The sequence below is a fragment of the Lutjanus erythropterus genome, chromosome 8, assembly GCF_056507025.1.
Source record: "Lutjanus erythropterus isolate fLutEry1 chromosome 8, fLutEry1.hap2, whole genome shotgun sequence".
NCBI classification, from domain to species: domain Eukaryota; kingdom Metazoa; phylum Chordata; class Actinopteri; order Lutjaniformes; family Lutjanidae; genus Lutjanus; species Lutjanus erythropterus.
In genome coordinates this window covers 2607459-2618579 of record NC_139324.1, presented here as the reverse complement: position 1 = coordinate 2618579, position 11121 = coordinate 2607459, and positions in this window count along the sequence as shown.

The following is an 11121-nucleotide window of genomic DNA, read 5'->3' as shown; positions in this document are numbered from 1 at the left end:
GTTCAGACTCTGTCTGTCCTCTTCATCTCCTCAGTGTGTCAGTGTGCAGTTTAACCTTTTCCTAAAATACTGCTGGTTCTGTGGTGTTACATTTTAAATCTGAAGCCTGCAGTGAACCATAGAAGCTACAGTTGACTTTTCTATTGAAGATCTCAGTGTGTTTTGGCCTTAATGTTAAATTGAGCAGGTCAATATGATCATCTTTACCTGATGAACTGATGGGTTTGTAATATTATTATATGAGCATATAATGCAGTGCCATTGAGGGTTTGCATGATTAAAGTGTGTGATATCTTGTGTGCAGACAAAAAGAAAGCATTTTCAAATGTAAACCCCACCTGGATATGTGAGCTTAAATATTCTGAGCTGAAATATTCTCGTTTTCCTTTGTTATTGTTGAAAAAAAAAAAAAAATTAAATCTTATTTATTTTATTGAGGAAAACGTTGTTGCAGTCTGGCTGTTCAAATTCATATTTCTTAATAAAACATAGTCAGTTTTAGACAGTTTAATAAATGTTAATCCTGTTTGGCCCGACTTAGACTGTATTACATTTTGGCCCCTTCTGTGATTGAGTTTGACACCCGAGTTACATCAACAGCAAACCTGAAACGGCACATTGAACTCGAGCACCCAGGTACCCTTTCAAGGTAGGTGCAAGCGAATAAAAAATCAAAAGATACTCCAACATTAAAACTGATAAAATAATTGCTGTCTGTGGTTCTATATGGGCTGTGGCAATAATTTTGAAAAATAATAGCTCGCAGCAACATATTGAAAAAAAAAGAACTATGAACTAGTTCATTTTTGGAACTGTGAACTTAGTTCAAAAATTTTGAATTATGAACTATGAACTGAACTAGTTCATTTAAAAATTTGTGAACTGAACTTTGAACTAGTTCATGTAGAAAATGAACTTTCCCAACACTGTATTGCAGTATGTTGTCTTAAAATTTTGAGTTTTCCCAACTTTTTAATTTTTACAGTGTAGGACAAGATAATCCGGTTAAAGCCTCAGATATGCTCTTAACTCAGGCTACATTCTTTTAAATCCCGCCTGTCTGACATTTTGATAGTAATTTCCGAGATTCTCCTGAACGTAAACAGTCTTGCTCAGTGTCTTTCCAGTGAAGTTGGCTGTTCTCCTACATATACACAACAGCAGTTATCAGTACAAGACAGGGTAAATGTTTTCACTAAGTTAAAGACCTCCCTTCATCCCCATTTCCTCTGCTGTCATGGAGGGGTGCCAGATGGGGCTGATTAGACAGCGACAAGCACACACATTGGCGCCTTTTCATCCTGTGGAGCTTGTTCGGTGTGGTGCAGCGAAGGGTTGAGCCTACATTGTTGTGTTGAAATGAATAAACCTGTCTTACATTGTACTCCTGAGCAAGGAAGTGGGGGTTGACTTTTTTTTTTCTCAATGGGAAGCTCATGCAGTAATACTGTGACCCTGTAACACTGTAAGGAATGCAGCCTCTCATGTGCCTGCAGTGTATTTTGGTTTAATGAGGCACTGGCAGTTGAAAAATTGTTCCTTTTCTATGTCTGGAATGCCATTCCTACTCTTTCTCTGAGCCAGTTGCTGAAGTGAATTCTCAGTTGCTTGATTCATTGAAGATTTCAGTCAAGTTCAGTTAGACACAACATGGAATCAAGGAATCACGGTCATTAATCATCGCATAACACAGGCTTGTACAATTAATTTAGAATTGTAGTTTCTTCATGTTACACACAGCACACAACATACCAGAATATGATAATATATTAAACAGGAATAAAATAAAATAAAATAATGTATACATTCATCTACATATATTTATACCATAGTCTGGATGAATATTCTTTTCTGATTGGCTTGTAGGTATGCATTAAAACCCCCTTAAGACACACAGTTCATCTGCCACCCAACTTGTAGCCATAGCAACATTAAAGAGCACAGCTGTCAAAGCTCACAGCATGTCCTAACTGGAGGCGATGCAAAGTAGTGAACAGCTGATTGCCTCACCTCTCCAAAATGAAGATGTCTCAACCTGCTCTGTGCATCAGCGAACAGGCTGAGTGACGTGTCGCTTGCTTGAAAAATCGCTGCCCTGGCTTGGTTTCAGTGGCATTTCACAGCCCTCCAAACTATTTTATCTGGTTAAAATCGATGTGGCATCTTTGACAATTCTGCTTCCCCTCATCAAAGCAGACAAAGGGAGGATGAGAGACTGATTCACCTTTTACATGATCCACGGCAGCCTTTCTTATAGGAACATTCTCAGAAAGGATCTGGTTTGCAAGGACAAAAGGGAACTTCTGGGAGTTAGAAGAAAGTGAAGTTCCCTTGAACTATATAGAAACAAGACTGATTCAAGAAAATTGTTAGTTATGAATAAGTAGCTCTTGTATCGGAAGTGGAAGCGGTGTTACTCATTATCAACTGGGGCAAGCCAGCTGAGAGTTATTTCTTGTGTCTGTGCTCTTTGGATGCTTGCTTACTTCCTTGCGTCTACTTCCATTTCCTTTGCTGAGTTTTGGTGTGACCGTTAAATCCAATATGAGAGCCACATAATCTATTACAGGTAGGGCATATGTAGTCAGGTTTAGCTTTGGCTGCAATAACCATCTTTGTACTTAAACATCTCCTTTCCGTTGCCACAGTGCTCTCCTCCTCAAAGCCCTGGAGTCCATCTTGGCACAGTTGCCTCTAAAGAAGATGTTCCGAAGCAGAGCTTGCAAGCTTTGTGTGCTGTATCCCACAGCTCTTGGGTATTATTTTGAGCTGGTCATCATATCTCTGCTTTTGGCCTCCTGCACATCATCAGCCATGGTGCAGCTGATCGTACAGGAGCTGGCGTAGAAGCCAATCCTCTGGCATCCTGATGGTATGGCCAACCAGTAGGTGTGAAGAAATGTGGCCAGCATGCTCTCACTACCAACCCCTGACAGTATTTCCACATGTGGTGCATGATTAGCCGGAGAAATTTGATATGAAAGTTCTCCAGCAACAATGGTGATGATACAAGGTCCAGGCTTCACAGTGGTAGAGTAATGTCGAAACACAAACACAGGCTGTCTTAGTGTGTATGTTGGATATCTGCTTAGGCACACCCTCTTATGTGGTCTACCAAAGGAGGCTGAGGCATGCTATTTTTTTTCTTTTTCTTTTTTTTTTACAAATAGGCTGATTTGTCTTTGGTATGTTGGATTCATGTTAATTTGTAATTTTTGGGGAAAAAAAGACGCAACAACAACAACAAACTATTCAAGAAATTATCAAACAACAGCTTAGAGGACCCCTTGCAGTAGCTCTGAGGACTTCCTAGAGTCTACTGGAAATTTCATGGACCCAGTAACAGTGTTTCCTATAAACTTTTGGGAAATGAAATGTCATCAATTAGCCAGGTGCATGAAATTCATTTTGCTCAGAGATGCATGTTGGGCAATTAGTGTAACTAGTGTAATTAGTGTAATTATTTCATTATGAGGTAAAATAAAGAAGGAAAAACTAAAACAGTCTTTCCAGAGAAAGTCGGCTGGCCAGAGTATGTTTATTTTAATGTTAATGACATGTATAGTGCATATACAATATAAGAAAATATCTCCAGCCCCATTACCATGCCTTTATTAACATATTTATCATTACTAACACCATATTTAACGTAAAAAAGCTGAGGAAAAAAGGCTTATTTGAGACGTTATTTACTAGTATGTTGTTACTATGCTTACAATCTCATTCAACAGATGCTTTATCAAAAGTGATATACATCTGAGAGTCTGTTTAAGTTATAGCAGTAACATAATAGAAAAACAAACAAAAAACAAATAATAGTATAAAACAAGCAAACAAAGTCTTCACATCACATGGACTTGATCACCTTCTTAAGTCAACTAAAAGCAAAATATCTACTTCTAATTTCTGGCAGTTAATTGACTCATTATGTTAATTACTCAAATTTCCCAAGATGCAACTGCAATCAAGCTTAATATCATCTGCTAAGCCTATAGATGGCATTTTGTGTCTTTATTTTATTGCCTAATTTTTTTCATTTAAATTTTCTTATTGCATTTCCCGCTGTTATTCCATTTTTTTTATATAAAATGTAAAGGAGTTTGAGCTGCATGTTTTCAATGAAAGGTGCTATATAAAGTTATTATTATTATTATTATTATTATTAATGCAGTGTTTCACTGCACCCTGTCTTTTGGTTGGTTGGCTGGTCAACAAAATTGCAGAACAGCTGTTGTTTAAGTCTCATGTGGCACATGTTGCAATGTTTTATGGCATTAATTATCTGATGCTCTAATCTTTATCTAGAATATACCTATATCTCTGCAGGAAAAAAAAAAACTTTCTCACTCCAGTCAAAATGTGTAAATTAGAGAACAATAGCCCCCATGTTTTGCACAGTGTACAAATGTATCACTGCTTTTGAGGCTAAGTGCAGGTGACGGTGCCCTAAAGCTGACTCTCCTCTCTATTTACCAGCCAGTGGTGTGCAGCCTCATTTTATTCAGGTCACATAAGAGAAAGACAAGCCACCAGCAGCAGAGAAAAGGAAACAAGATGTCTGTTCACGTAGGACTAAAGGAAACGTGTGCCTCATGTTTTACAGCTTTTGCCAAGGTAACTGTTGAATATTATGATTTAATTACCAAGGCTGCCACATGCTGAAAATCTAGGTAAGGGTCATAAGAAATTCCACATGTCAGCTGAGGCTGGTGGGAGGCAGTGGAGCGGCAGTAAATGACCAGTACAAGGAGTTATAATTGGACAGAATGGGATACAGAGGGGGCTGCTGGTGGAAACGTGTCTTTAGCCTTACGTTCTTCTGCAAACTGCAGTTGTTAGAGAGTTGAGGGTGAACTTTTGAACTCATCTGAGAGCAGCTTGTGAAATGACAGCATGAGCGCATTCTTGCGGAGACACAGCATTAAATAAGAGCTCTGCTGTCCCAGTTGCTGGTGGACTCCTTTGTTTTAAGGCAGATACTGGAAGAGAAGACAGTCACAACAAATCATTAGGATTTCTCTGTGAATGTGCACATATGCCAAGGCAGAGTTTGTGAAGCTCGCAGATCGAGTGTGCTGGTAACACCTGCAATGACAAAATATGCTACAGGTGCAGAATCTAGCAGTCCTGCACCAATGTGTCTCATAATTTAATAAATAATGTCTCATCACTGAATATTCCATGAGGACCATTTGAAAACTGTATTAATAATGTATCATTTCAGGATCACATTTGATTTATTATTGAAACTTTAATTATTGATGTATTAAAATGGGGCCGACCAATATATTGGCCAATCACAGGAATATATTCTTATATTGGTGTTGCCATTGGACCCAAAAATCTAGTATCATTCGGCCTGTTATTTTAAATATTAAGCCACATGTTGTTGTGCTTTTTAAATGTAGATGACATGACGAACACGCAGCAATATTTGACCCTAAGAGGATTACACTAGAGATAAGTCTTTGTTATGATTTTTAATCCTCAACAGTTTGTCTGTCAGGGGTGGGCAATTATTTTTCATGGTGGGACACATGAGAAGTTGATCAGGCTGCCATGGGTTAGACACAAATATGATGTCCTATTAATGGTCAGATCTCTAATAATGGAATGGTTAAAAGTGTTCTAGGACACTTCTGCTGTTGGTCATCCTTTCTTAATTGCCATGTGATGAATGTGTGGTTGAATTTTTTGTTGCCAATGTCCATGCCTTGATGTTTTACTGTGGACCATGCAGACAGCATACAGGTTACAATGACAGTAGCAGCAAAAGTTGAAGAAGAACAACAAAAAACATGAATGTACAGCACTGAGTGAATAAAGTTTAATATAAAAGACACAGTTCATTACCAATAAGCACTGTGCTGATTGTCTTTTCTAGATTTTTAATTTTTGGTATTTCCATGATGACCTTGGGGACCATAGGAAATCTTTCAGTGGGACACATCTGGCCCCCGGGCCACATTTTGCCCATGTCTGGTGTATGTGATGTCTTCAGGTGAGGGAGTATTATGTGTACTTTGACTGCCAAATACCTAATCTATCAAGCATTCAGAAATCACCTGCTGAATATTAAAGAGTCAAAACTGTTTTGTGTTTGTTTTACTAGAAAGCAAAAGTAACTTTTCCTTATTAATCACATGCTGTGGCAGGATATTAGTCTAGTTCAGCTCCTACTTAAAAGGTCAATATGAGAGGAGTTTGTCAAATAGGGCAATAAATGAGCACCAGAGGTACATTACTCTTAAACAAATGTCATGGCATGTTCAGATTAGATATTTGCTCTCGTGTGATGAAGAAATCCTATCATTCTGGTCATTCTGTGATGGATATGATGTTGACATGAGCCTTGATTGGTATATTCCACAACTTGTGCAGTGACCTTTTTAGAGACATTATATGCATTTTCCTAAAAAAAGTAATCTATATACTCTAATAAACTTAATCGCTTTCAATCATCACTTATGACCCACTGGACGTGCGTGGTGGTGTCTTTCTGTTCATGAACAGCTCGGACAAATCCTGCTGATTAAAACTCTTTAAGGTAACTGTGCAGTATCGAGTGAAAAATATTTACTTTATATATAAATATGTAACTTAGAAATAGAGGTTAAATATGTAAGGGAAAAAATACACACCTGTTCTAGTCGAAAAAGTGTTGGACAGCTGCTCTTGTTTTTCCAATGCAATCATTTATTTCACCTTTCAAATTTCTGAAAACTGCCTTTTTAGATTTTACCAGGTGTCTAGCCATACGCCATATCTGTACACTTAAAATGGGCTGTACTACTTAACGTTGCTCCTCACTATAAATTTGACTGTGCAGCTCAGGTTATAATTCCCTGTAATCCCATATTTTTTTAAAATTGATTTTTCTCATACTCACTACATCGAGGATTGGGGACCTCTTTGACGTAAACAGAAAGCGTGTTTGCTCCTTCTGACAGTTAGTGTTGGGACTCTTTGCCAGTGCAGCAGATGTTTCTCATTACAACGCCCGACCTCGGAGCCACAGAGGTGTTTAAGCAGCTACACAAAGCAGTTACATTGTGTTCTTAATGATTTGGCAGACGTCGCTAAACTCAGATTGTAAACAGTCGGTGAGACAAACATGAACGATATTAAATGTGTATCGTGGTGTCTTCAACGTTCTGTTAATGGATTTGCTTGCGAGGTTGAGAAAGGACAGGAACTGTAATAACCACCGTAAAATAAAAATAAAAAATAAAAAAAAAACAAACAAACATGTTTTTCATCTACTCTGTTGTGCTACTTATTCGCCTAGATTGTGTTTGGTGTGAACTGCTGAGTTTTAGAGACGTCTTTATCATAATGGCACCAGGTTGTGATGCTCAATGGAGAAATCTGTAATATATTTGCTGTAATAAATCATAAAATGACCATGATGTGTCATCAGAGATCAAGGTTAAGTTGAAGTTGTTAAGTTGAAATACTTGTTTCTCTGACATCAATGATTCAGCCACAGTGTTCTCCTTTGAAATTTCTATTCTGGGCTGGAATAACTGTTTAGTTTGTCCATTCCAGGTAAACTCAAGAGTTCAAATTAGTGCCAAATGTTTGTAGAATGAGTAAGTGTGTGTTTATGAGTCGCAACAAATTGTTAATAATGTTTTAGAAGGAGTAGATGTTTATAACGGTTAAATTGAGCAAAATGTTAATGGAGTCTGGCAGGCAGTGAGACAGGCAGTCACTTAACTCAGTCCAGAGTGTGTATTTTCAGAGCAGTGGGCTTTTGTTTTCAGGATAACAGGCTTAACTTTATATTGACAGGCAATTGACAGCTGATCAACTTACAGCAGAGAGCTTATTAGTGTCAGTTAACAATGTTGCACTCATTCTGTGCTCTTGCAGTGTACCTGCAGCCTGCTAGAGCTTTCCCAAGTCTGGGGAGGAGGCGGCAGGTGGAAACAAATTGCTAGGATATGTTGAATATTAGGAGGAATTACAACCTATTTAATATATCGTCTATGGTTCAAACTTGCTATTTGGACTGCTGTACTCATTTTTGCAATTGCTACTTGTTGTCCCTTTATAGCACAAAAAACAACAACAAGAAACTGTTTTATAAAGAAAAACTCAACCGTAATGTCTCTTTCTAGAAATTATGACCTGGCTCTTTAAAATAATCCAGTCCTTGTTGCAAGCAGTGTCATGCAGAAATTATTTTCTCTCTACTGACCTATACCTGCCAGCTGTATCACTGTGCAGAAGGAAATGTGCATCTACTCATGGATGAGAGACTCATGCTCATGACAACACAGAACATAAACACTAATGGCGTCCAAAAGTCACGTGCCATCTAGTTCCATTGTACTGGAGTGAAGGCAGACATCTCTATATCTCCAAATGTCTCCAACACATGATGTTTAATGATGTCACATCCAAGATGGCGGCGCACAGCGGTGCAGCGGCTTCTCGAGCTCCCGGGACCAAGCCTTACTTTAAAAACCTCTGAGGCCGTCTTTGGCACTAGTTTAGTGCAAAACTCGCAGGTGAAGTACAGCACAACCGAACTGTTAGCCATCAGAGGAAGTTCGGCGATCACAATCTCACCAAAGCTGAAATCCGTACTCGGAAGGCACCGGCTCCTGAGGTCAACGGTGTGGCGCAGCAGAGTACGTGGAGACGCGGGCAAAAGGAGACGATGTGCCCGTAAACAAAAGAGAGGAAAGCGGGCGGGCATGCTAGCCCGGCTAAAGGCTAACAGACCGCCGATTCCAACTCTCTTTCTGGCCAACGTCCGTTCTCTGGACAACAAGGTGGACCTGTTACGTCTGAGGCTGAGTGCTTTTACGGAGATGAGGAACTGTGCTGTTCTTTGCCTCACGGAAACCTGGCTTAACAACAACATGCCGGACTCAGCCTACCAGATCGATGGACTACAGCTCTTCCGAGCGGACCGCGACTACCGTTCGGGCAAAACACGGGGAGGAGGACTCTGTATCTACGTGAACGAGCGCTGGAGCACGAACTGCGGACTGGTAAAAAGCCACTGCTCCGAGGCGATTGAACTGATGACTGTAAGATGTCGGCCGTACTATCTGCCACGGGAGTTTACCGCGGTGTTCGTCACCATTGTTTACATCCCGCCGGGTGCTAATGCTAATGCTAACGAAGCACTACAGGAGCTACACGACACCATTAGCTCGCTGCAGACGAGGCACCCGGAGGCGTTTTACGTGATTGCAGGGGACTTCAATCACGTGAAACTGACGGACACTCTGCCCAGTTTCTACCAGCACGTCACCATCCCCACACGTGGAAACAACACTCTGGACTGCGTGTACAGTAACATCCGCGGTGCATACAGAGCCCTTCCTCGCCCCCACCTTGGCCTCTCCGACCACATCTCCATCCTGCTGGCGCCAACATACCGCCCCCTGTTGAGACGGTCCAGGCCAACCAAGAAGACAGTCACTGTGTGGCCAAGGGACTCAGCCTCTGTGCTCCAGGACTGTTTTCAGTGCACAGACTGGCAGATCTTCAGGGACGCAGCCACGTGTGAGGGAGAGCTGGACCTGGAGGAATACACCTCCTCCGTCCTCGGATTCATCTCTAAGTGCACTGATGATGTCACCACCACCAAGACACTAACCTGCTACCCGAACCAGAAACCCTGGCTGAATGCTGAGGTCAGAGCTCTGCTGAAAGCCAGGGACGCTGCGTTCAGGGCAGGTGAGGCACCAGCGCTCAGAGAGGCGAGGAAAGAACTGACTGCAGGCATTGCAAGGGCCAAAGCCACATACGCAAAGAAAATCCAGGGTCACTTCACCACAAACGACCCCCGGCGCATGTGGCAGGGCATCAAGTGCATCACGGATTACAACACCAAGGACGCACAGTGCCCCAGGGACCCCTCCTTGCCAGACGCACTCAACAGGTTCTACGCCCGCTTTGAGGACCCTGACACCCCCCCCAGCACCAGACTTATACCACCACCCGGTGACACACCCCTCAGTGTGACCACTGCAGACGTGAGGAAGACCCTTCAGGGAATCAATCCCCGCAAAGCTGCAGGCCCCGACAACATCTCAGGGCGGGTACTGAGAGACTGTGCACACCAGCTGTCCGAGGTGTTGGCGGACATCTTCAACACCTCACTGTCACTGGCATCCGTCCCCACCTGCCTAAAAACTGCCACAATTGTCCCTGTCCCCAAGTGCCCCACAGTGACAGGCCTAAACGACTACCGACCCATAGCTCTCACCCCGGTCGTCATGAAGTGCTTCGAGAGGCTGGTCATGCCCCACATCAAGAACGCCATCGACGTCACTGTGGACCCCCATCAGTACGCATACCGGAAAAACCGCTCCACTGACGATGCCATCTCATCGGTGGTCCACACAGCCCTAACCCATCTGGAGAGCAAGAACTCCTACGCCCGCCTGCTCTTCTTGGACTTCTCCTCAGCATTCAACACCATCATCCCACAAACCCTGGTGCAGAAGCTCACCTCTCTGGGATTGAGTCCCACACTGGGGAACTGGGTCCTGGACTTCCTGACTGACAGACCCCAGACTGTCAGGATCCACAACACCGTCTCCTCCTCCATCACCCTCAGCACTGGCTCGCCCCAGGGCTGTGTGCTGAGCCCCCTCCTGTTCACTCTGCTGACGTATGACTGCTCGGCGAGACACCCCAGCTGTCATATAGTGAAGTTCGCGGACGACACAGCAGTGGTGGGACGCATCACGAACAACGATGAGTCCAAATACAGAGAGGAGGTGGAACACCTGGTGCAGTGGTGCAGAGAAAACAACCTCTGCATCAACGTCAAGAAGACCAAGGAGATGGTGGTGGACTTCAGGAAGGACAAGCACCCCCCCGCTCCCCTGTACATCGGAGGAGCAGCTGTGGAGGTGGTCTCCAGCTTCAGGTACCTGGGTGTGCATATATCTAACGACCTCACCTGGAGAACCAATACCTCCTGTCTGGTCAGGAAGGCCCACCAGCGTCTCTACTTCCTCAGGAAGCTGCGGAGAGCTGGACTTGGTAACTCAGTCCTGAGGAGCTTCTACCACTGTGCGGTGGAGAGCGTCCTCTGCACCTGCATCACTGTGTGGCATGGCAGCTGCACCGCTGCCGAGAGGAAGAACC